This window comes from Chrysemys picta, chromosome 9, assembly GCF_011386835.1.
Source record: "Chrysemys picta bellii isolate R12L10 chromosome 9, ASM1138683v2, whole genome shotgun sequence".
Taxonomy (NCBI): Eukaryota; Metazoa; Chordata; order Testudines; family Emydidae; genus Chrysemys; species Chrysemys picta.
The window spans coordinates 35,344,307-35,371,655 of record NC_088799.1 but is presented as its reverse complement, the minus strand read 5'-3'; the positions used below and the strand labels follow the sequence as shown (position 1 = coordinate 35,371,655).

The 27,349-nt window shown below is 43.9% G+C and overlaps 1 protein-coding gene across 9 annotated transcripts in view; it reads left to right on the top strand.

Annotated features, from left to right (window-relative positions):
- Nucleotides 1-12,122: 12,122 nt before the first annotated feature.
- The window catches only part of RHBDD1 (rhomboid domain containing 1), a 110,726-nt gene continuing 95,499 nt past the window's right edge, over nt 12,123-27,349 (top strand). For 6 of the 9 annotated variants that reach the window (XR_010590659.1, XM_042853596.2, XM_024103273.3 and 3 more), the window contains exon 1: nt 12,541-12,677. The gene's annotated coding sequence lies outside the window, so the exon portion shown is untranslated. Of the gene's footprint in view, nt 12,218-12,540; nt 12,678-12,932; nt 13,081-27,349 lie in introns of those variants that run through there. The other 3 variants (XM_065558007.1, XM_065558009.1, XM_024103271.3) reach the window with 3 other exon arrangements.

Here is a 27,349-nt window from a genome sequence, read left to right as displayed (position 1 = left end):
AATGAGAGGTGATTGGTAGGGTGGGGATTGACCTTTAAGGTCCTTGAAAATGAACACAAGCAGCTTATGTTTGATGTAATAGAGAAGGGGGAGTCAGTGGTGGGACTCAAAGAGAGGGGTGACGTGGTCAAAGCAACAAGCCAGGAAAATGATCTCTGCAGCAGCATTCTGAATGCATATAAGTGGGGCAAGATTGCATTTGTCAAGGCCAGAGAGAAGGATGTTGCAGTTATCAAGATATGAGATGATGAGAGCTTGGACAGGAGTTATAGCTGTGTGAATGGATAAGAAAGGCTGTATCTTAGAGATATTATGCAGAAAGAATCAGCAAGATTAGATACAGTATGGATGTGAAGACCTAGAGAGAGATTGAATCGAAGATGATGCCCAGCTTACAGCCTGAGCAACAGGCAAAATGGTGGCATTGTCCACAGTGATTGAGAAAGGAGGTAGTGAGGCGGCCTTTGTTTTAGCCATGTTTAGCTTGAGCTGAGGGCTAGATATTCACAAGGAGATGTCAAAGAGACTGGCCAAAGTTTTTAGTTTGGACAGAAGGCAACACGTCTGGAGTAGAGGTATATCTGTGAATCGTCAACATAGAGAAGGTAGTTGAATTTGTATTTGCATGCCAAGTATTTTGCTAGATATTTCAGTTCTCTGTAGCCATCCAGTGTGGCATCAAAACTTGCTTTCAGTTTTCATACAAAAATATTATATTGATGTACTTGCCTGGTAACCAGGGTGAGTGGGGATATTTCACATTTTTGAAATGTACAGCATTTTTTGTTGTTGTTCAGTCCAGAGCACTGCCCCTCCCAACCTCTTTTGGGGTGGCTGGTGTAACAGGGAATAATTAGAAGAGCATAGAATGGGGAGATGCTCCTTGTAAACTGTCCCCCACTTGTACACCTGGGCAAGCTAGTATCAGACATTAGCCAGATCTTTGAACGTAATGGGAATGCCCACTCACATCAGAGGAGTAGGCCCAGCGTTGAGTGTCTCACATAATCCCTAATTTGAGAAATGATCGGTTTCAATTTGTGAAAAGTTTTCATGAACAAATTTCCTTTTATATTTTTGACTGGCTCTTTCCCTTATCATTGGCATTATCTTCAAACAAGCTGTTTTTAGAGTAATTAGATCTCCAAGAAAAGATGGTTCAAGTACAGATTTATTTCAATAAATTCCCTGGGATGCCCATGCTGTAGCCATTGGGCAACATCTAGTGTAAATTCATCTGAAGAATAGGCCAGTGCTCATTAATCAAGGGAAGACCTTGCTGAAGTCACAAGTTGATGCGCAGAATACTTAGGCTATGTCTACACTGTGTACCTTACAGCTATAGCCATGCCACTGAAAGGTCTCCTGTGTAGCCACTCTTTGCTGGCAGGAGAGAGCTCTCCTGCCAGCAAAATAAAATTATCCCCAACAAGGTGGTAGCTTTGTCAGTGGGAGAGTGTCTTCGGCCGACAAAGCGCTATCCACACCGGTGCTTTTCGTCAGTAAAACTTTTGTCAGGTAGGGGTGGTTTTTTTTTGTTTTTTTTTCCACATCCCTCACCGACAAAAGTTTTACCAACGAAAGTGCAGTGTAGACATAGCCTGAGTCACCTTGTTGTAACTAATCTAGACACTTTGTTATGCCAAAAGCCAAAAAACTGCCACAGATCATTATCTTGCAAAAGGAAAAGTGGTTATGGAACAAGGAACGTAATTGATTAAAAATAATACATATGCATTTCCAAAGCTCACTGAACACAAATCAAAATGAACACAAATTCCAAAATAAATAAATCTGAAAGTTGTAGCAAGATACTGTATACTGTTTGACACCTGAATCTGAGAACCACAAATATGTCCATATATATATTTCAGACTGAAAGAGAATTATGGACTGCATCACCATCTCCTGTAGTAAATGAGGAGGACTTCTCTATGGGAATCTCTTGAGGAGCTCTTCCCTGATTTTATTTGAGAAAAGAGAAGGTCTGTCTCATTGGAAAGCACTTCAGAGCCTGCTTCCATACCTGGAATATCTCCAGGGAACTTTTCATAACAATTGTATAGAATCCTATCATGAAAAAATGACAGCACAGGAATTAACTTATTCTTTTAGGCAAATGCAAATATGAATGGCATATTTCTTCTTTTGGGGAAAATATAATTTGGTAACCATGCCATGGCTGGCTCTTGCAGATCCAAAAGCTGCCTTTATCAAAGGCATTTTCTCTTTGAATTTTAGAGAGACAATTAAAAAATCATTATACTACCTCAAGTAACTTCAGTTTTGTTTACATAATTTTAGGCTAAGGTTATGTTCTCTTTTATTATAACAACTTGTCTAGTGCAGTAGTTCTCAATGCAGATGTCTTCCAGGACGTACATCAACTCATCTAGATATTTGCCTAGTTTTACAACTGGCTACATAAAAGTATTAGCAAAGTCAACACTAACTAAAATTTCATACAGACAAAATGAGAAAGTAAGCAATTTTGCAGTAATAATGTGCTGTGACATTTGTATTTTTATGTTTGATTTTGTAAGCAAGTAGTTTTTAAGTGAGGTGAAAGTTGGGGTCATGGGTGCTGACTCTGTGGGTGCTCCGCAGGAAAAAAAATAGGGGGTGCCAAGCACCCACCAGCCTCAGTGGTTCCAGTCCAAGGGCTGGCTGCTAATCAGCTGTTCGGCGAGCCCCTGGGGCAGCCAGTGGAGGAGCGAGCGGCTGCCGGAAAGACTCGGGGAGGCGGAGAGGAGTGAGCGGGGGGCACACGGGAGGAGCCTTGCGGACGGGGGTAGAGGGAAAAGGCAGAGTGAGGGCAGGGCTTCGAGGCAGAGCGGGGATGGTAAACCCATGGGGGGGGGGGAGTCAGTGCCTGTGGTTGGGGTACACAAGATAAATCAGACTCCTGAAAGTAATCTGGAAAGGTAGAGAACCACTGGTCTAGACTAGAAAGCAGTCACAGTGGACTGTTTGCCTCCTTCTTTAAATCATTGGTCTTTACCTAAAAGCATTTGAATGGGGAAAAGGTAAACCGTGTTTATCCTTAAATCTAAAACTAAGTATGAGGTGTACAAGCTGCACAAAAGATTGTTTCAAACAGGGTATGGCCTATATACATACTACACACAAATATTTTTATACGAAGAAAAAATACTTAAATTTATTTATCAAAAATTATCACTAGTCCTTATCTAATCCTTAGTATCTCTATAGATCCTTTGAGGAATTTCCAGTCCCCACCCCTTTATTCTCTGTCAGTCTCAGGGTGGAGAGGTTTCAAGATTCCAACTTTTATTAGGCTATTGAGAATGTCCCAGTTTAACCCTAATTTTCCTTCCATCACCCCAGTGAGTCAGAGGGAGGAGCCCCGGGGGCAGAAGGGGCCCTGGGCAGAAAAGGCAGGCTGGGCTGGGGGTAGCCTCCTCGAGCCTGCGGTTCACCAGCCACCCATGCTTAGAATAGCCTCCTAATCTTAGTACTTCTTCAACTTAGTTTTCCGCACAATAACTCTTTTCACAGACAATGCACACACAGGCATAGTGAGAGGAAGAAGGGGGAGGGGGCAGTCATCTCCTTTCTGTCAAGCTATTCCTGCAGGGAAAGAAGGGAAAGTTATTTTTGTTTATCTTTTTTATTAATTTGGGAGGCACTCAGCTACTAACATCATGGTGGTCATTCAAGAACCCTGATAGACTCAAATTCCTCTTGAACTGACTTCTTTCTTCACCATACCAATTTATAAAACAAATTTCTAGAGCATTCAGATCTGGGGTTTTAGTACTGTCCCACTTCTAGTAAGAACTTGCTCATTTCAAGGGAACTGCATGTTATCCAGGATAAACACCCTCAAGCAGAATTGGCCCGCCTCTTCAAAAGTAGACACCCGTCTGCGTCAAGATCACACCCCCCCCAGCAAAGTTTTGTAATCCAAAAATTTCTACTAACTCGTCAGCAAAAATAAATTTTCTGCATCTCCCTTCTTCATGCTCTGAAGGACCAAAGCATTTCTTATCTGTGACTTATTTTTATTTCTGTCATCTAATTGTAGAATTTTAGTCTTCTCAGCTGAAGAAATCTTGCCTTTTCAGACTTCTGCTAAATGGAAAAGGCTATTTCAATTCTTTAATTATCAACTAACAATATTCATATTTTGTGAAAGTTTTTATTTTGTTAATATCCCAAAGCACATGTGGGGAAACAATTTATCATTAAATTTGAAGGTTAGGACCCTGGACATTAGAATAATATATAAAACAACATGCCTCTCCTATTCACTCTGTAACAATGTTAAGCAATCAGAGTAAGGGTAGGATTTTCAAAAGCATCAAAGTCTCATTTTCAAAAGTGACTTGGGCTATGTCTATACCGCAGTTAAACACCAGCAGCTGGCCTGTGTCAGCTGACTCGCGTTAATGGGCCTTGGGCTGTTTAATTTTGTGTAGATGTCTGGGCTTTGTCTGGAGCCCAAATGTCTACTCGACAATTTTACAGCCTTGCAGCTTGAGCCCCGTAAGCCCAAGTCAGCTGACACAGGCCAGCTGCAGGTGTTTAACCGTGGTGTAGACATAATTTAGGCAAAGAATGAGTTACAGCTGGCAAGAAATGTTAGTGACAACAAGAAGGGTTTTTTCAAATGTCAGAAAAACAGAGCGATCAGGGATGGTGTGGGTCCGCTGCTCAATGGAGAAGGTGAGCTGGTAACAGAAGATGATAGGAAGGCAGAACTGCTCAATGCCTACTTTGCTTCAGTCTTCTCAGAAAAAATAACATGTGACTGGATGACTAGCAAAGCTACCATGGACAATAAGGGGGAAGGGATGCAGATTGGGATAAGTAAAGAACATATCAGAGACCTTCTGACTGCCCTACAGATTTGAATTCCTTCAGATTGAAGTATAGACCAGTCAGCCTGACTTCTATACCTGGGAAGCTACTAGAACAATCTATAAAACATTCTATTTGTGAATACTTGGAGGATGAAGGGGTAATCACTAGCAGCCAGTAGGAATTTACTAAGAACAAATCATGCCATACCAGCTTGATTTCCTTCTTTGACAGGGTAACTGGTTTGGTAGATAGGGGGAATGCGGTGGACATAATACATCTGGACTTTGGCAAGGCTTTTGACGCAGTCCCACAAGACATTCTGATAAATAAGCTGGAGAAATGCAGGCTCAGCGGAATTACCGTTACATGGATACATAATTGGCTAAATAACTGCAAACAAAATAACTATTAATGGAATGATGTCAGATTGGAGGGAGATCTCAAGTGGGGTTCCACAGGAATCTGTTCTGGGCCCAGGATTGTTTGACATTTTTATCAATGATCTGGATGTAAGAATAGAGAGTATACTGATCAAATTTGCAGATGACACAAAGCCAGGGTGTGGCCAATATTTTGGAGGATAGAGCTACAATTCAAAGGGATCTTGATAGATTAAAGAACTGGGCTATAGTCAACAAAATTAAATTCTACAAAGACAAATGTAAAGTGCTATACGAAGGAAAGAAATAACAAATGCACGAATAAGAATGGGGGATAACTGGCCTGGCAGCAGCACTGCTGAGAAGGATCTGAGAGTTGCAGGGGGTGGCACCTGTGGACAGGGCAGCGCGCATGCCTTGGAACCGGAGGGGAGCTGCTTGCGGTAAGTGCTGCCCAGAGCCTGAGCCCACCCCACCCCCCAATCCCCTGCCACAGCCCTGATCTCCCTCCTGCCCTCCTCAATCCCAGCCCTTGTACCCCAAACCCCTCATCCCCAGCCCCACCTCAGAGCCTGCACCCCCAGCTGGAGCCCTCACACCCATCCCCTGTACCTCAACCCCCTGATCCCCTTCCCTACTAAGGCTACATCTACATTACAGATTTTTCATAAACTGAAAGTCAAAACAATTTTTAGCCAAAACTTTCCCCCGTTTTTGACTGAAAATTTTGGTTTTCTGCATTTTTTTTAGCTTTTCAAAGATAAATCAACATTTCCACAGAAACACTATGCTGCCATTTTCTGATTAGGTCGCTCTTTGTGAGCACAAAATAATCCATTCATCTCCCTCAAAAGCAAGCATGATTTGAAGAGGCAGGTTGTATCTGAAAAGATAAGAGAATGTAAACAGAATAAAATAACATTGGTGAAGTCTATGTTGACTGCTGCATATTTTTTAAAATTAACTTCTCTGCATGCCAAGGAAGAACCCAATTTTCACACCTTAATAGGAAGCTTAATCTTGCATTTGGACATGGCCCTTTGGCACAGGAATACCCATCTACAGTATCTAATATATGGCTCCATTACCATACTACCTCAACACCTCATAATCACTAATTTATCCTTCCAACATCCCTGTGAGGTAGGAAAATACTAATATTCCTACTTTACAGATAAGGAATTGAGGAACAGAGAGATTAAGTGACTTGCTCAAGATTACACAAGAAGTCTGTAGCAGAGGTAGGAACTGAACCCAGATCTCCTGGGTCCCAGTCCAAAACCTTAACCACCTTGAGTACAACTTGAATATTCAGTAATGGGATCTGGAATTGGACCCTCAGTCTGCAGCAAAGCATTATATTGTTAGGAATGAGTGATTTGTGGTCCTTTTAAATGAAACTTGCATTTGAAGTATGATGGCAAGAAAGTAGATGATGCTATTATAGAAATCTGTATCAATTATTAAAAATCAGAAATTTTGTTAGAAATTTTCTCTCTCTCATTACTGCTGTTTCTGAGAATAGATAAGATTAGCATGAATTGAAGTAACAGATATAAATGTGCGTCATCATGAACAAGAGGCTGCTAGGCAGCTCTCTAACTCCACATTCTACAGGCCATTATCCTCTGATCCCACTGAGGATTACCAAAAGAAACTACACCATCTGCTCAAGAAACTCCCTGAAAAACCACAGGAACAGATCTGTACAGACACATGCCTAGAACCCTGACCAGGGGTATTCTATTTGCTACCCAAGATCCATAAACCTGGAAATCCTGGATGCCCCATCATCTCAGGCATTGGCACCCTAACAGCAGGATTGTCTGACTATGTGGACTCTCTTCTCAGGCCTTACGCTACCAGCACTCCCAGCTATCTTTGAGACACCACTGACTTCCTGAGGAAACTACAGTCCATCGGTGAACTTCCAGAAAACACCATCCTGGCCACTATGGATACAGAAGCCTTCTACACCAACATTCTACACAAAGATGGACTACAAGCTATCAGGAACAGTATCCCCGATAATGTCACAGCAATGTCCTGGTGGCTGAACTTTGTGACTTTGTCCTCACCCACAACTATTTCACATTTGGGGACAATATATACCTTCAACTCAGCAGCACTGCTATGGCTACCCGCATGGGCCCACAGTATGCCAACATCTTTATGGCTGACTTAGAACAATGCTTCCTTAACTCTCATCCCCTAATGCCCCTACTCTACTTGCACTACATTGATGAAATCATCATCACCTGGACCCATGGAAAAGAAGCCCTTGAGGAATTCCACTATTATTTCAACAATTTCCATCCCACCATCAACCTCAGCCTGGACCAATCCACACAAGCGGTCCATTTCCTGGACACTACTGTGCTAATAAGCAATGGTCACATAAACACCACCCTATACCGGAAACCTACATGCCTCCAGCTTCCATCCAGGACACACCACATGATCCATTGTCTACAGACAAGCTCTAAGATACAACCACATTTGCTCCAATCCCTCAGACAGAGACAAACACCTACAAGATCTCTAACAAGCATTCTTAAAACTACAATGCCCATCTGCTGTAGTGAAAAAACAGACTGACAGAGCCAGAAGAGTACCCAGAAATCACCTACTATAGGACAGGCCCAACAAAGAAAATAACAGAACGCCACTAGCCGTCACCTTCAGCCCCCAACTAAAACCTCTCCAGCGCATCATCAAAGATCTACAACCTATCCTGAAAGATGATCCCTCACTCTCACAGATCTTGGGAGACAGACCAGTCCTCGCTTACAGACAGCCCCCCCAACATGAAACAAATACTCACCAGCAACCACACAACAAAAACACTAACCCAGGAACCTATCCTTGCAACAAAGCCCGATGCCAATTCTATCCACATATCTATTCAAGTGACACCATCATAGGACCTAATCACATCAGCCACACCATCAGGGGCTCATTCACCTGCACATCTACCAATGTGATATGTGCCAGCAATGCCCCGATGCCATGTACACTGGCCAAACTGGACAGTCTCTACGCAAAAGAATAAATGGACACAAATCTGACATCAGGAATCATAACATTCAAAAACATTCAAAAATAGGAGAACACTTCAACCGCTCTGGTCACTCAGTAACAGACTTAAAGGTGGCAATTTTGCAACAGATAAGCTTCAAAAACAGACTCCAATGAGAAACTTCTGACCTAGAATTAATTTGCAAACTAGATACCATTAACTTGGGCTTGAATAGAGACTGGGAGTGGCTGGGTCATTACACAAATTGAATCTATTTCCCCATGTAAAGTATCCTAACACCTTCTTGTCAACTGTCTGGAATGGGCCATCTTGATTATCACTACAAAAGTTTTTTTTCCTCCTGCTGATAATAGCTCATCTTAATTAATTAGCCTCTTAGAGTTGGTATGGCAACTTCCACCTTTTCATGTTCTCTGTATGTGTATCTTCTTACTATATGTTCCATTCTATGCATCTGAGGAAGTGGGCTGTAGCCCACGAAAGCTTATGCTCAAATAAATTTGTTAGTCTCTAAGGTGCCACAAGTACTCCTGTTCTTTTTGCAAAATTCAAGAGTTTAAGATAATGTGCTTAAGTGAGGGCAGAGCTGAAGTTGCCCTGCTCTTTTGGCATTTTTTTGTTTTCGGAAGAGAAGAATATGCCAAACTTGCTTATTTTGGCAAGTTCAACTCCTTTTACTTGATCTCTGCCCCATTTCTAGGAACTCAGCCCTTTTTGTTCCTGCCAGTCTTCTGAGCCATGGGATGTTTTTTGGAAGGGCAGAATACAATTTTCATATAACTTCTTTGACATAGTTTTATAATTTGCCAAAATTTCCTTTGGTAGTCCAATGCAAGTGCCACATGAATTATGGAAAAATTGAGTTGTTTACATGCAATTTTGTCTTGGTTTTATAGTCACATATTTGAACCATCAGATTGAGGGGGATGTCAACATTTCTATGATAAACTATTATTTTAGGCATTTGTCAATTCTCAAAAAATTGTTCTATGCTGAACGTCGACTAAGCTTGCAGTCCAGATATTTGTATCAATTTCATTGAAAGAACAGTTCATCCTTAAGGTCAGGTATTGATATTCTACATGCAATTGAAACTAATGTGTTGGTCTAGTTGCTTTTAGTGTTTGGAAAAAAATTAAAACAGCTGAATTATTAAACTTACAAAATTTGATTAGTTCTGCACATGTTCATTAAATATTTTTCATAAGGATCCTTATTACCCCTTTTAACATGAATAGGTACAAGTAAGGCTGATATTTTAACTCTCACTTTTGGGGGTAAAAATAATGATGGAGCCTTCCAACCAGGAAGGTGAGTACCTCCTGTCCTGTTACAATTTGATGGTTTTGTGAAATCAAGAGAAACTGTAGGAAGTAAGAAAGGATCATCATGGAAAAGCAGGTCTAAAACTGAACAGAAATTTGTAATTCATAGGGCTCAAATGTTCCCCCGAACCCCCCCAGAACAAAGCAGAGGTTGTAACAGAAAGATGAGTTTTCTGCTTGTTCTACTCTCATTTAATCTCTCAAATTTGAATAAACTAATCTAGAAAAAGAAAATATCTTAAAAAATAGAGATTTCTACTGTCAAAAGTTGGCTTATCTCAACAAATCCATTTGGGTGAATCAAGTAGTATTAATATATTTAAGCAAGCATTGTGCATGAGAACAGGCAATCATTTTTTTTTTTTTTTTTTTTGGTGTGGTAAGGAAATTCTTTTTATTGTGGACCATGCTTGTTTCCTCAGATTAGATTTAACTGTTTTGTAAGGTAGTATTTTCACACTCATTTTACAAAAAATGTACAGGAAAGAGATGCTAGTGCAGTCATCCGAAAATTTTAGATGTGAAGGGCTGATGACCAGTTTCTTCTTCTACCTATGGATTTTATTTTTCTTGAGTACTCCCCACAAGGGCTTTCGTAGGATATTTCAGTGGTCAATTAGAAGCAACCAAATTAAAAGCAATCATGACTTTGTATTTGCCAGAAAATATTCCAATAGCTTTTACATATCAGTGAAACTTTGAGCAAATGAATATTACTGTATTTACAATTGTTTCACTTAGCTTTTCTCCGTTGTACTTGCATCGCTGCTCTGTTGTACTGAAAACTAATGGGATATGTATAAAAATCAGTAAAAAATGACATATAAATCTTGTTCTGTAAGAAGGTGTAGTCATAGCAGAAACATATCTGTGGAAGCGTAACTGGCAAGAATCCTATAGCTAAGCTTCTGGCCAATAGCAAAATGGACTGTGTACACCCCTGCCAAGAGACCTGGTACTTCCTAGTGGCCCCCACAGCTCCTTTCTAATAACAAAGTATATGAAACAAAATTGTATTGATAAAAGAAAAATTCTACATTCTTCAATTGCAGAATATGTAACACCTTAGCTTTAGGCTCCCCCAAAAGAGAAAAAATAATCTCCACGATATGCGGTATGAGGTAATAGGTTTCGTGAAACAAGATGGAAGGTTTCAGAGTAGCAGCTGTGTTAGTCTGTATCCGCAAAAAGAACAGGAGTACTTGTGGCACCTTAGAGACTAACAAATTTATTAGAGCATAAGCTTTCGTGGACTACAGCCCACTTCTTCGGATGCATATAGAATGGACATATATTGAGGAGATATATATACACACATATATCCATTCTATATGCATCCGAAGAAGTGGGCTGTAGTCCACGAAAGCTTATGCTCTAATAAATTTGTTAGTCTCTAAGGTGCCACAAGTCCTCCTGTTCTTCTACTTACAAGTGTAAGTATTCTCACACTTCTTATCAACCTGTCTGTACTGGGCTAGCTTAATTATCACTTCAAAAGTTGTTTTTTCTCTTACTTAATTGGCCTCTCAGAGTTGGTAAGACAACTCCCACCTGTTCATGCTCTCTGTATGTGTGTATATATATCTCCTCAATATATGTTCCATTCTATATGCATCCGAAGAAGTGGGCTGTAGTCCACGAAAGCTTATGCTCTAATAAATTTGTTAGTCTCTAAGGTGCCACAAGTACTCCTGTTCTTTTTAAGAAGATGGAAGTTATAAAACAAGAACTTTCGCATGGAGCTTATAATGTCTGTTCTTCTTGTGTCCATACCAACAACTCAGCCAGGCATTTTGGGATGGGATCTGTAACTCATCTGGCTGGGCTTGTGCAACCTATATTGATTTCTTCCCAGAACATACATGAAGCATTGCAGCAGCACCAGTTCAGTCAGTTTTAACTTCGTCTCGCAATACAGTGCCTCATATATTGCAATTATCCAGAAGCCCCTGTTAGGAGCATTAGCACTAGGCATCTTCAGTAGTTTCTTCACTCAGTTTAATTGTAGACATAGTTCTAGTGACTGCCCTGAAAATCTCTTGAAGGGGAACTGAGCTGACACTGGCTACTGGAAAGCAACATCCTGAGGCTAAACTTGCCTTAACACGGTGAGCTGTGTTACTGCAACTGTGAACAGAATCACTGGAAGAGCTTGGGGTAAACATCTGTGATGTGGATGAGCAGGTATGAGAGAAACAAACAAGGTATGAGGGAGAAATGAATGACTGTCAGTGGAGCCTTGTAGTTTTCAGGCCCCCATCTACACTAGAGCTAAAAAGTATATCACCTGAACTTGTCTTCAATGCAAAACTCACCCTAAAGACAACATTTTTTCCTAAATTAACACGTGGCTCACTTCTATTCATGCTAGCCAGCGTAACAGGCTGGATGGGGTTTTCTGTTGACCCAACCTATTCGCAGGTTCTGGAAACCGGCAAGGAGATATCTCCTGGTGACTCGGGATGGCAGGTGCAGCTCATCAGGTGGCTATAAGTGAGTGGAAAGGAGCCCTCTGCTCCCAGGGATCTAGGGCCCGAGGGTGGGTGGCGCTAAGGGAGAAACCCTAGCAACAGACAAGCCTGAGGAGGTGGCTTGGCTGGAGTTTAGTGCGTGACAGGTGATTAGTAAAGCCAGCCCTGAGAAGGGTGAGTTTTAAAACACGGGGTGGGAAGCGGCGCGGGAATGCCGCTTTCACCTCCCAACACCACACCGCTTCACACGCCTCTCGCCTAGGGCGCCTTTACCGCTCCTAAGCTGGGAGCTCGTTCAGCGGCAAACGAGTTCCCGCTCTGTAGCACCCCTGGAGTCCCCCCGGGGCCCAGCCAGCCCCTTGCCAACGCCTCAGGGCGGGGCTGCCCCTCCCGCCCTCGCAGTGATCGCCCGCCCCCTTCCGCTCCAACAGCCGGACAGAGCGGTCAGAACCCCCCTCTGGGCGGGGGAGCTCATACACCACCCAGAGCTGGCAGGAGGAAGGGAGGGGCCCGCATGCGCGTTCGGGATTGGGAGAGTCGTAGTGAGTCCCGCTGCCTGTGGTTGAGCTACGTCAGGGTCACGTGCTGAGTCTGTTGGGCCGGGGCCGTTGTTGCGTTGCGCGCGGCGGAGAACGTGAGTGTGGGGAGAGGGGGTTCGGGGCGGTTCCCGGATGTGACTTTTCGCCTGTGGCATCCCGACTCCCTCTGGGCGCGCGCAGACCCCCACCCCCGTCCCCTGGAACCCTGAGGGGAGGTCTGCTGCTTCCAGTCTGCCTGGGGCAACCACCCCCCGCCCGCGGGAACTCGGGGGCGTTGCCGGGCGACTGGCCGCCGCTCACGGTGGTGGCCGGGCCTCAGGCCCGCCCATCTCTTGGCCCAGGATACCCCCACCTCCGCTAGCCTGTACTGGCAGCAGGGCAGGTGCCTGTCGTGCTCTCTTGGCGCAACCTGTGCACAGAGGGGCCGGGCCAGACCAGGCTCTGCGCTCGGTGCTGTGGGGTGAGCACGTTCGCCAGCACCGCACTGCTGTGCCCCAGGTAACCGGGGGTTGCTTGCAGCCAGCCGCGCCTGCTCCCTCTGCACTCGGGGGCCGCGCCTGAAGCTTTCCGTCCCGATTCTGCGAGCTGCCACAGTGCCCGGCAATAGCTACACGGCTATGCACCTCCTCCCAACCCAACACGCCTATGCACCTCCTCCCAGACGGAGATAACGTGCTGTTTTCCCCCACAGTTCAGATGAGCTCCTCGGGCGGGTGGGGGGCGGAGGGCTACGGGCAGTCCCCACCTATGGGGAATATTTCCCCCTCCAGTTCTAAGCACTTGAAAATAGGCTTCTAATAAAAGCTCTTCTGAAATCAGTATCCTGCTCCAAGCGTAATTATGGCAGCGTAGCACTGATGGTTTAATAAGTCTACGTTGATGGTTCTGGAATTACAGGGTAGCCTAGTGCCCTGGCATTATGCAAAAAAATCAGATGTCACATGTGGACGTGTAGCCAGTTTGCATAGCAAAGATAAAACTCTTCATTTATATAGCACTTTACTGTTTCCAACCCATTGGCGATAAGTGTAAGGACGGCCATACTGGGTCAGACCACAGGTCCATCCAACCCAGGGGTAGGCAACCTATGGCACGCGTGCCACAGGTTGCACATGAGCTGATTTTCAGTGGCACTCACACTGCCTGGGTCCTGGCCACTGGCCCGGGGGGCTCTGCATTTTAATTTAATTTTAAATGAAGCTTCTTAAACATTTTACAAACCTTATTTACTTTACATACAACAATAGTTTAGTTATATATTATAGACTTATAGAAAGAGACTTAAGAAAGTTAAAATTTATTACTGGCACGTGAAACCTTAAATTAGAGTGAATAAATGAAGACTCGGCACACCACTTCTGAAAGGTTGCTGACCCCTGATCTAACCCAGTATCCTGTTTTCCGCCAGTGACCAATGCCAGGTGCCCCAGAAGGAATGAACAGAGCCAGATAATCATCAAGTGATCCATCCCCTGTTGCCCATTCCCAGCTTCTGGCAAACAGGCGAGGGACACCATCCCTGTCCATCCTGTCTAATAGCCATTGATAGATCTATGCCCCATGAACTTATCTAGTTCTTGTTTGAACCTTGTTATAGTCTTGGCCTTCACATCATCATCTGGCAAGGAGTTCCACAGGTCATGCGTTGTGTGAAAAATACTTTATTTTGTTTATTTTAAATCTGCCTATTAATTTCATTTGGTGACCCCCTAGTTCTTGTGTTATGAGGAGTAAATAACACTTTCTTATTTACTTTCTTCACACCAGTCATGATTATATTTTATTCCTTTTAATTATTTATTATTTTATTTTATTTCTCCATTTTACTAATAGGGAAACTGAGGAAGAGAGATTGTAATTTGTACAAGACCGTTTAGCAAGTCAGTGGCGGATATGAAACGAGAGCAGGAGACTTTTATGTGTGGGCTTTAAATTCTAAATATTTTACCAAAATTTGATACAGAAACTGGCCCTTGAGTTTTAGGTGGTGGTTGTGTGATGAGATTCATCAGTTTGTGTGGCTACTAAATTGCTGTTCACAGTGGGTTCTACCTTAGTGAAGTACAAGAATGCTTACAAATTATTTAAACATTTTAGTTGGAAGATTTTTTTGTACTACATTTTTGCACCACAAGTTACGACAGATGTCTCATTCTTAACAGGAAATGAATATTTTTAACAGGCTGTCAAATAGCACTGAAGAAAAAAAATAAAAGAAACAAGGAGTAGATAAAATGCCGTATACCATTTCTTATTTCTTCTGTTTCATGCAAATAGCTGATTAATGTAGTTCACATGTTTTTAAAATGTTTTCAATATGTGAGTCACGTTTACCGTCCCCAGCAGTAGGTAAGTGCTGAGATACTTTTATATTGAAACAACTGTACACACACTAGGGTTGCACTCCTTTAACTGTCTTGGTATTAGTTGAAAAGTGGTACAATTTTTATGTGAAGGCAAGTCATAAGAGGTCTGACCAAAACTAGATACAGCCCTAAAAGGTGGTGTCTGAGGGTTTATCAACACAGAGAAGGTATAACTTAGATACTTTTTTCACATCTTAGCTCATAGAGCCGAGAAGCGATACTATATAGTCCTCCAGTGTAGATGTGGTTATACTGATATAAATGAATTTATACAGGTATAGTTTATTCTGTTTTTTATATGCAAATAAAATATACTGGTAAAAACATATTTATACTAATATAACTATGTCCAGTGGGATGGTAGCACTCTAACTCTACCCAGTACATTTGTAGACATGCTCCAGTCTAAATCTTTGGAAAGTGGCCATTAATCATTGTTACAGGTTTTCTCTTTCTCAGTGAACCATCTCTTGGGAAGTGGATGCTGAAACTATTTATCCTACTCTGTTGTGGCTGCTTTGTCTTCACAAAACTTTGGGAAAACTGGGCAGGGGATTAATAATCTCATCCCAGGATTAAGTTTTCTGTCTCTCTACATGTATGTAGACATGGCATACAACTGATTCTAAAATGGCAGGTAATGTTCAGGGCATCAATGGCCAGAATCCAACTGATTTGAGGGGGCAGTGAGAAAACCAAAAATGAAGGAGACATAGAGCTCCTGATTAGCTCAGTCACCATTTCAGGCACGTCTTCAATTGTCTATAGATCAAACAACTGTTTGATGGAACCGATTAATGCCTCTAGCATAATACCCCATCTTATCTCTACTCATTCTTCCAATAGAGTTTAACATGTTATGTTATTGCTATGCAGGTAAAACTTTAAGTGTAGAACTGGTCTAAGGGTTTGTCTACACTAGACAATGTAGAAATTATACACCGGCACAGCTGCAGTGTAGACACTACAGCAGAGGTGAGCAAACTACGGCCCGCTGGCCACATCTGGCCCGCGAGACTGTCCTGCCTAGACCTTGAGCTCCCAGCCAGGGAGGCTAGCCCCCAGCCACTCCCCCGCTGTCCCCCCTCCCCCTCAGCCACGCTGCTGCGCGGGCAGCACTCTGGGCAGTGGGGTTGCGCACACCTGCGACAGCGTGTCTGACTCCGAGCGGCGTGGCTGCCAGACATGCTGCTCTGAGTGGCATGGTAAGGGGGCGGGGGCTGGGGGATTGGATAAGGGGCGGGGGTCCTGGGGAGCAGTCAGGGGACAGGGAGCAAGGGCGGTTGGATGGGGTGGAGGTTTGGGGGGCAGTCAGGGGATGGGGGTTGGATAAGCGTGGGAGTCCCGGGGGGCCTGTGAGGGGGTGAGGGTGTGGATAGGGGTCAGAGCAGTCAGGGAACTGGGAGCAGGGGGTTGGATAGGGGGTGGGGTCCCGGGGGCGGTTAGGGAACAAGGAGCAGGGAGGGTTGGATGGGTGGGGGCTCTGAGGGGGGCAGTCAGGGGGCGGGAAGTGGGAGGGGGCGAGGGCCAGGCTGTTTGGGGAGGCACAGCCTTCCCTACCTGGTCCTCCATACAGTTTTGCAACCCCAATGTGGCCCTCGGGCCAAAAAGATTGCCCACCCCTGCACTACAGCAATGGAAGGGGTTCTGTCATTGTAGTAAATCCACCTCCCCAAGGACAGTAGCTAGGTTGACCGAAGGATTACGTCTTAACTATGTCTTTCAGAGCTGTGAATTTTTCACACGCTTGAGGGACGTAACTGGGTTCTCCTAATATAGACCACTCCCATATGTGTCCATGGAGAGCCAAAGAAAGGGTATCTAGAGAGCAAGTGATTCTGGCAGTCTGACCAAAAAGTGGTCAGAGAGGAGATATTACCGTAAAGAGATGCAAGCTATTCACTTTTCTTGTTTTTCTGTGTAAGCCCCGGTGCAGGGCTGACAGCACGGCCTGTCAGGGTAGGGCAGCGGGGGCCTCCAGCTGTGAGTTCAATGTGGGGCTGTCAGCGTGGGGCAGTGATGGGGGGGCCCTCCAGCTCTGAGCCCTGGGGTGGCAGGGCTCCAGCTGTGAGCCTTGGGGCAGGCTATCAGCGTGGGGCAGATGGGTGGGGAATCTAGCTGACAGCCACCAGGCGATGCAGATAATGCAATGTCTACGCTGATACTGTGTCACCCTAAGTACATTGAGCTAAGAGCTATGCCTTTTGTGGAGGTGGAGTTATTGAGTCGATGTAGTGTAGTGATGTAGTGACTTACATCGGTAGGAGCTACATTATAGTGTAGATGTTTACAGAGTTAGGTCGAGCTAAGCTGCCTTACGTCGACATAACTCTGTAGTGTAAACCAGTGCTTCTCAAAGTCGGGCCGCCACTTGTTCATGGAAAGCCCCTGGTGGTCCGGGCCGGTTTGTTTACCTGCTGCATCCGCAGGTTTGGCTGATCGTGGCTCCCACTGGCTGCGGTTCGCCGCTCCAGGCCAATGGGGGCTGTGGAAAGCGGCGTGGGTCGAGGGATGTGCTGGCCGCCCTTCCTGCAGCCCCTATTGGCCTGGAGCGGCGAACCACGGCCAGTGGGAGCCGCGATTGGCCAAACCTGCGGACTCGGCTGGTAAACAAACCGGCCCGGACTGCCAGGGGCTTTCCCTGAACAAGCGGCGGCCTGACTTTGAGAAGCACTGGTGTAGACCACACCTACGATTGAATCGTGTTGACGTAGTCATTTGAGAAAGCTTATGTTATGTTGGCTGTGTGTATGTTGTGTACTTACTCTGTGGATTAATGAGATATCGCTTGCTAAGGCAGGTAACTTTCATAACCACTAAATAGATTTTAAATCATTGGTCAGATATATGGAGCCAGTGAATTTAAGTATAGGAAATAAAAGTTAAGGGATAAAAATTGGTGTTTTTAAAATTGGAGACTCTCTCCCGCCAACATAGATACCGCCGCTCGTTAGGGGTGATTTTTGTTATTTGTACTGTATTGTATTAATTTTGTGTTGGCATTCCTGCCTGTCTTGTTTCTTGTGAACAAGATAGCAGTGGCTGTATTATAAGAGTGTGTTTTTTAGAAACATATTCCTTAAATATCTTTTCAAAACAGCTTTTTCATATTAAATTAAAAACTTTGTTCAGTTAACAAAGCTGGGTATTGCTTTACAAATGAAAAATCATTAAATCCTTTAGAGAGCCATTTGATTAACCAGAAGTCACTCTGTGTAAGTTAATTACAACTATAATGATGTCACAACCTTGTCTTTTGTTATTAACCACGAAATTGACTGCAAGTTACAAAAAGCTGTGAAATTTATAGCTAGGGGGTTGGCCTTCTGTTTACATTCAAATTAAGCATACACATTGAATATATAAAGGAAGTTCACCCTATTTCAAATTTTTGAGCTGCTTCTCATGCTGGTTCAGTTTTTTCTACTTGCATTCTCATTTCTAATTCACTAGTAGATGATTTTCCAGGTATTGAAGCTAATGCTAAAGGAAGTGGCCTAACTTATTACTTTGGCCTTTTTACACTTAACATTTAGGTCAAAGTGTGAAAAATCCACATCCCTGACCTGTGTAGCTATGTTGACCTAATCCCCAGTGTAGACACAGCTAGGTCGATGGAAGAATACTTCCGTTCACCTAGCTACTGTCATTCAGGAAGATGGTGTTCCTACTGCGACAGGAAAAACCCCTTCCATTGTGTAGACTGCATCTGTGTTCTGAGGTTATACGACCATAGCTATGCCTGTATCGTACCTATAGAGTAGACATACTCTTTGAAACACATGTTTGGTTTTATACTGCAGTTTTAGCACCCTAGATGATTAGATCTTCCTGATAAATCAGGATAAACCATCCAGAGTAGTATTTGCCTCATTGGACCACCAGCCTTTTCTTTCATAGAATTTCTGCTTCTATTCTGCTTCAGTGTTAAGGTAGATACAACACTAATACTTTACAAAGGGTGTTTGTTCATTGATTTTATTACAATGGTTACTGCACATGTTCTAACTAGGAATTCTGATTACAAATCAATTTTGTTGGCTCTAGGCTGCTCTTACTGCAGTACCCTTAGCTTTTTGAGAGAAGATTGATGACAGCTCTTCCAAGGTTCAAGTTCTCCCACCCCCATAATTACTGAAGCAGTTCCAAAGCCTCAAATATGGCTGCACTGAGACATACCCTGTCTACAACACCTAACTTGGGGAATGGTAAGGGGAAAGGATGCTCTACCAATGTCTTATTTCTCTGTTTACTTGCAGAATGTAGACCCAACGCAAGAGTTGAGTTTTTGCCTCCTTAAAAATATATTTCACTTAAGCAGAGCCCTAGTCCATGTTGTTAGACATTTGTAACTCAGTCCTTTCTCAAGAAACAGGGGTTTTAATGTGGTGTGTCATCCACTCTGGTGCTTAAGGGAAAGTTAGTAACATAGCAGTAACAGAATTAATTCTTAGTTGTCATCTATAAAAATATTTTAAGGAATGTTACTAACAGGCAATTTAATAATGGTAATCCGTTAATCACAGTATAATCTCCTATGGCTGTCAAACAACTTTTCTGAAGCCGAAGGGGTTCTATTCAAATTAAAAATAAATCCTTAAATGCTTTTCACTGAATTAGTGCAAAACAAACAAACAAAAACAAATTCCTAGAATGTTTAGTTCATACATTTATCTTGAGTAGATGACAAAAAAATGCAGACACGTGGCAGCGTAGGTTAAAGACAAACGTCCAGTTCAAGCCTATTCTGAAAATTTGTACATTTTGGAGGCGGTGGCATGTTTTGGAAATTGTTGAAGAAGAACAGAATAAGTCCTTCATTGTTTCAAGTCTCATTAGTCTTTTCATAAACACAGTAGAGACTGGAAGAAGAATTTTTCGAACAGTTGAAAGCACAATAAGTTTTAAATGAATTGCATTCCAAAAGGCTCTCTAGAAACTGTTTGCTATCTTTCTTGTGTGTTTCACTTATAGGGGCCAAATATAAAGCTTCTTGGATGACACATTTTTGAGGATACATTACCATTATTATTATTTATTCACATTATGCTAGCGTTCAGAGGTCCCAGTAAGATTGGGGCCCTGTTGTAGTTAGGGATGTAAATATCATTTAAAAAGTGAACCGGTTAAACAATTAAAAAGATAAAAAGGCAAAATTTCTGATTCAAGGACCTTACAGTGATAATTATAGTAAAGGATCTTAGATTAATATCATTATCAGGAGTGATGAGAGCCAGAGGAAACAAGGATGAATAAAGTACGCAAAATGGAATGCTGTGGTAAAGAGGAAAATGTATTGAGAATTCAGGTAATTTAATCAGTTGCTGTTCTGTATTTCTTTTTTTGTTCTGTTATGAATGGGCAAGAATGATGAAATTGAAATTAGGGATGTGAAATCTGATGAAAGAAGTCTGTTTTGAAGGAGGAGCGAAAGGGTCTTTGACAAAAGGAAGGCACGTATTCCAGACATAAGGAGCTGATGTAAAAAGGTATAAAATTAGAAATGAGAGGAAGATACAAAGAGAATGGAAAAGAGTAAACAGAGTGTAAGAAATGTGGCGGAAAGAGAATTAATCATCTTATTGCAATACAATGCTCCCAAGTATTGCCCAAATTAATGAAAGCCCCCTAGGCACATGCTTAATGCTGTACTGAATAGGGATGCTTTTCTGAATTGGGGCCTAAATGAGCTGCTGTTTTGTAGGTGCTGAAATGAAGGGAATGATTTTTCTGCTTCCTTTTCTCGGCAATAGCAGAGAAATCTTTGTTCTTAGCCAGAGATATTACTGTGAAAGTGAGCACTCCTGTGTCTTGTGTATTTTCAGGGGGACAGAAAAATTCCTCGGAAACTAAGGCACTGTCACAGGGTAGCTGGTCCCTGTGAGTAGACCAGGCCCAGTTCCCCTGTGTCAGAGCAGGTGAGCCCAGTTCAGCCAATTAAGGGGGCAGGGCCACCCCTGTGACTATAAAGGCCTGTTGGAGGGCAAGAAGAGAAAAAGAGTGATTGGGGCAGGCTATGCCTGGGGAGAGGAACTACAGAGGGGTGGAACTAACTCTAGGAGCGAGTCCCTGGAACAAAGGGCCAGGTGCTGAGTGGGTAAACCCTGGAGCCGGTGTTCCAGAAGGGGAATGAGAGCTGGCTGTGACTGGGAAGCCGCAAGAAGCAGGATTACCGGAGACCCCTGGGAGGGCAGGCCGTGAAACCCTAGGACAAAAGATCCGTTGAGGAACTGTTTTTGTCTCTTATGTGCTTATGTTTGGACAAATAAACCTACTTAAAGGAGACTGGGCATGACAATATGTACTTATTAATCTGCGGAGAAGTCCTGCTGTGCTACATATGATTAGGAATGGAAGAACTTGATTTTTATTTTTTTCTAATTTTGATTATTTTTATAGTTGTAGGAAGTTAAGGGGGATGTATGGTTGGGGTTATGGTTAGGGCAGTACTATGAGCGGGGCTGTAGGGGGCTCCCTGCATGGCAGAGGAGCTCAAGATATGGGGCACAAGATATAATAGGGGAGGCTGCAGTTGCCCAGCTCAATGGAGCTGAGACCCCTGCCCATGAGTGCAAGGAGGCAGACTATCACTGCAGGTGAGCTAACTGTTACCAATTGTAGTGGGTGGTTGGTGGTGGTTTTTTTGTGATTTGTATGTCAGCTGAAATGTACATTTACTGACAGTTATAGATTCAAATAGAATTCTGACAAGCCAATATGTGGTGGCAGGGGTGGCTCTATGTTTTTTACCGTCCCAAGCATGGCAGTCAGGCGGCTTTCGGCTGGTCACGCAGATTTGGCGGCGTTTCTGTGGGTGATCTGCCGGTCCCGCGCCTTCAGCGTACCTGCTGCTGAATTGCCGCTGAAGCTGCGGGACCGGTGGACCTCCTGCAGGCATGCCGCCAAGGGTGCCTGACTGCTGCCATCACAGCGACCGACACGCCGCCCCCGGCATGCGCTTGTTGCTCTGGTGCCTGGAGCCGCCCCTGTATGGTGGAGAATGTGTGCACTTCGATCCGCCCCGATATAAGGGGAGAGTGAGATGGCTCTTTGGTGTCCAGTGAAGGAGGCAGAAAAACAGAGGCAGGGTACTGCAGCGTGAACTTTGGCCATGAGGGGGCACTTGAGTGGTAACCCCCATTTCACACGCACTACAAAGGTGTTTTACATTGTCATATACTAACCAATGCCAAATATTTTTTGTTACTTACTTTTTATACTCTTTTTTTTTTTTTTTTCATAATTTAAATGTGACGCTCATGAGTGAATTTTGAACCTTAAAGTAATGCTGTTTCTTGTTGTCATATTTTGGGTTACTCTCTTAGAGTTCTATAAGGAATTTCTTAGAATTCTATGGTATGCTTTTTATTTTTGACCCAGGGATTTCTTCTGTTTTTATAAGAATTCTTATTTTAATTTTTGGGAGACCAAACTTGTTAAAAAATAAACAATGAATTTCCTTTAAATTGATGGGGAAAATAGAATAGTACTTATAAAACTATCAGTCTGTTAGTCCATTTTTTTCTGTAAATTTGATAAGAGGTATAATAATGTACAGGACACTTTCATACCATTACATTATTTTAAATTTGTTTTTTAAATATAAGCAGTGAAATATATTGTTTTGATACTATACGCTACATACATTTTAATGAAATGTAACTATACTGTATGAGAAAGATATTGTAATGATAAAAGACAATTTTCTTTCTAGTTTTAGGATCTTTAGCTAAGAAGAAGAAACAACTTTTGCACTGTTACATTAACTGGAGTATTTTTACTGTTATTTGCTCCTTGTCATAACGCAAGAACTTGGGGTCACCAAATGAAATTAATAGGCAGCAGGTTTAAAACAAACAAAAGGAAGTATTTCTTCACACAACACACAGTCAGCTTGTGGAACTCCTTGCCAAAGGATGTGAAGGCCAAGACTATAACAGGATTCAAAAAAGAATTAGATAAATTCATGGAGGATAGGTCCATCAATAGTGTCCCTAACCTCTGTTTGCCAGAAGCGGGGAATGGGTGCCAAGGATGGATCACTTGATGATTACCTGTTCTGTTCATTCCCTCTGGGGCACCTGGCATTGGCCACTGTCAGAAGACAGGATACTGGGCTAGAGGGACCTTTGGTCTTACCCAGCATGGCCGTTCTTATATTATGTTCTTGGAGAAATTACTGTAAACGTCTGTGAGGGACATGCTCTGCAATAAATTATGAGTAGTATGTATTGACCTGGTAATTGAGCGTGTTAACTGTATGAATATATTGGTTTAGTTTAATGGGGAACTGTAAGGAGAACGAGTAGGAAGGGAAGAAGAATGGCTCAAGATAAGCCACTTCTCAGCTAACACTTAATAACATGTAAGACACTTTGCCCAAACTATTAACTTTTAAGATTCTAACTCCTTACTCCAGCCAATTTACAAAACTGGTTTTGATGACCTGGGCCACGGTCTGGGAACCTGAAGATCAAAAGAACTATGGTAGTTTTTAAAAGGTACTCTGTCTCAAAAGGGGTTGACTGTTCAGGGAGTTGTTCAACAGGAACTAGACTGACACACAGGCACCCCTTGGGGATGTCTGAAGAAGTCAGGGTTGCGTGGGTTACCATTTAGGATAGTAAGACTTTAGGTAAGAGTTTTATAAATTTTGTTTTTGTTTTGAAAGCCTTTTATGTCTTCTGCTTTTTGCCTACTGTTAAAGTAAACAATATTTGGGTTTAAAAAGACTGTTTGGTCACTATATTCACCACTAGTTACAGATTCCCAAAGAGAAGAATTGTAGGTGCTGAAACCAGTCAGACCTCTTGGATAAGCACGGTTGATATGTAGGGTACTGCAGCCCATGGCCTGGTCTAAAAGTAGCATTCCAACTCCAGAGAGGTAAAGGTACAAGGCATAACACCTGAGGGAAGTGCACTCAGAGACACCAGAAAGGGGACAGAGGAGCAGGTGCATGTGTTACTGTGACATTATTGATCTGGGTCTTTGTGGACTTTTTGCTACCATAGGTAAGGGTACTTCACTGTCCTCAATGACGTTATCAAGGGAATAATGCAGACACTTGAAATTTGTCATGTAGTTAATTGAAATCTTGTTCATAGACTATATTTGAAGAAATTAGGTTGCAATTAAGTCAAATTATTGATGATTGCATCTATTACAGGCTACAGGCAGGCTCAGGTCACATCTCAGATAACTATTAAATGAGCCATTGTGATGCCTCAAGTAACTAATCCTTATAACTTTTCTGTAGCTATTTTGCATGCAATGATTCTATTGGTTGTGATGACTCAGTGGCAGAGGGAGATTGGGCCTGTGTCAAAAGTTCTCATTGGTTAGATTACTTGGCTCAGCTACCACTGTTTAAAGATTTTTTTATTTTATTTTTTTCGTTGCATGCTAGCTAGAGCATCAGTGCTTGACAGACTCTCCATAGTGCTGCTACCTCAGTCCCACTGCACACTTAGGGTATGTCTACACTACGGGATTAATCCGAATTTATATAATTCGGATTTGAAAAACAGGTTGTATAAAGTCGAAATGTATGCGGCCACACTAAGCACATTAATTCGGTGGTGTGCGTCCAAGTACCGGGGCTAGCGTCGATTTCTGCAGCGTTGCACTGTGGGTAGCTATCCCATAGCTATCCCATAGTTCCCGCAGTCTCCCGCGCCCATTGGAATTCTGGGTTAAGATCCCAGTGCCTGATGGGACAAAAAACATCGTCACAGGTGGTTCTGGGTACAGCCTCACCTCCTCCCTCCCTCCCTCCCTCCCTCCCTGCATGAAAGCAACGGACGGCAGACAACCATTTCGCGCCTTTTTTCCTGGGTGGGTGAACACTGCAGACTCCATACCACGGCAAGCATGGAGCCCGCTCAGCTCAAGACAGCAGCCATGAACATTGTAAACACCTCGCGCGTTCTCGTGGAGTTTATGCTCAGCCAGGACCAGAAAAACGAGGCGAGGAGGCAGCGGCGGCGGCAGCGCAGCGACAAGCATGATGAGGACATTGACATGGACATGGACACGGATACAGAATTCTGTGAAACCACGGGCCCCGGTGCTTTGGAGATCATGTTGTTAATGGGGCGGATTCTATCCATGGAACGCCGATTCTGGGCAAGGGAAACAAGCACAGACTGGTGGGACCGCATAGTGTTGCAGATGTGGGACGATTCCCAGTGGCTGCGGAACTTTCGCATGCGTAAGGGCACTTTCATGGAACTTTGTGACTTGCTGTCCCCTGCCCTGAAACGCCAGAATACCAAGATGAGAGCAGCCCTCACAGTTGAGAAGCGCGTGGTGATAGCCCTGTGGAAGCTTGCAACGCCAGGTCAGTCGGGAATCAATTTGGAGTGGGCAAATCTACTGTGGGGGCTGCTGTGATGCAAGTAGCCAAAGCAATCACTCAGGTGCTGCTACGAAAGTTAGTGACTCTGGGAAATGTGCAGGCCATAGTGGATGGTTTTGCTGCAATGGGATTCCCTAACTGTGGTGGGGCGATAGACGGAACCCATATCCCTATCTTGGCACCGGAGCACCAAGCCACCGAGTACATAAACTGCAAGGGGTACTTTTCAGTGGTGCTGCAAGCACTTGTGGATCACAAGGGACGTTTCACCAACATCAACGCAGGCTGGGCGGGAAGGGTTCATGACGCTCGCGTCTTCAGGAACACTACTCTGTTTAAAGGGCTGCAGCAAGGGACTTACTTTCCGGACCAGAAAATAACCGTTGGGGATGTTGAAATGCCAATAGTTATTCTTGGGGACCCAGCCTACCCCTTAATGCCATGGCTCATGAAGCCGTACACAGGCAGCCTGGACAGGAGTCAGGAGCTGTTTAACTACAGGCTAAGCAAGTGCAGAATGGTGGTAGAATGTGCATTTGGCCGTTTAAAAGGTCGCTGGCGATCATTATTGACTCGCTCTGACCTCAGCCAAAGAAATCTCCCCATTGTTATTTCTGCTTGCTGTGTGCTCCACAATCTCTGTGAAAGCAAGGGGGAGACCTTTATGGCGGGGTGGGAGGCTGAGGCAAATCACCTGGCTGCTGATTACGCGCAGCCAGACACCAGGGCGATTAGAAGAGCACACCAGGAAGCGCTGTGCATCAGAGAAGCTTTAAAAACCAGTTTCATGACTGGCCAGGCTACAGTGTGAAATATCTGTTTGTTTCTCCTTCATGAAAACCCGCCCCCTTTATTGACTGATTTTCTGTAAGGAACCCACCCTCCCCCTTCCCCCAGCTTTCTTTCAAACCAAATAAAGTCACTATCATTTAAAAATCATTTATTCTTTATTAATAGATTAGAAAAAGAGGGAGGGAACCCGGGTGGTATTTGGGAGGAGGATTGCTGGGAAGGAAAAAGCCACTAAGAAAAGGTTAAAAAAATGACAGCCTTTTGCTTGGGCTGTCTACTGGGGTGGAATGGGAAGGTGTACGGAGCCTAACCCCCCGCGTTCTTACATGTCTGGGTGAGGAGGATACAGAACATGGGGAGGGGGGAGGGTGGAACAGGGGCTGAAGCGGCAGTCTGTTTTCCTGCTGCCATTCTTGAAGCTCCACCAGACGCCAGAGCATGTCTGTTTGCTCACGCAGCAGCCCCAGCGTTGCATCCTGCCTCCTCTGATCTTCCTGCCGCCACCTCTCATCTCGAGCGTCCCTCCTGTCCTCACGTTGGTCCCTCCTGTCCTCACGTTGGTCCCTCCTGTCCTCACGTTCACTGGCTTCTTTCCTATACTTTGAAACTGTTTCCTTCCACTCATTCAGATGAGCTCTGTCACTGCGGCTGGATTCCATAATTTCAGAAAACATCTCATCTCGCGTTCTCTTCTTACGACGCCTTATCTGTGATAACCTTCGGGATGGAGGAGGGAGGCTTGAGGAATTTGCAGCTGCTGTAGGGAGGGGAAAAAAGAGAGAATTGTTTAAAAAGCTACATTTTGCAGAACAATGCTTATACTCTTTCACGGTGACCAACACTATTCACATTACATAGCACGTGTGATTTCTGTGCAAGGTCGCATTTTGCCTCTTAATGCTGAGTGCCTGTGGCTTTGCTGCTAGAGATCACAGGTCTGGGCAACAGAATTCGGCTTGCATGCGGCCATGGTAAGCCATTGTCTTACAGCTTCTGCGCCCTCCTTTCCCACATACCAAGCATAGCCTGTAGAGTGCTGCGTTTTTTCTGTTAACATTCAGCAGCAGCAGAAAACAAACTAACCACCGCCCCCCCTCCCGCCATGAATTCTCTGGGATGATCGCTGTACCCCTCCCCCCCCCCACCGCGTGGCTGGTATCAGGGAAGATCCCTGCAGGCACCAAACTAACCACCACCCCCCCCCCCCGCCGCCGCCCCCCTCCCGCCATGAATTCTCTGGGATGATCAC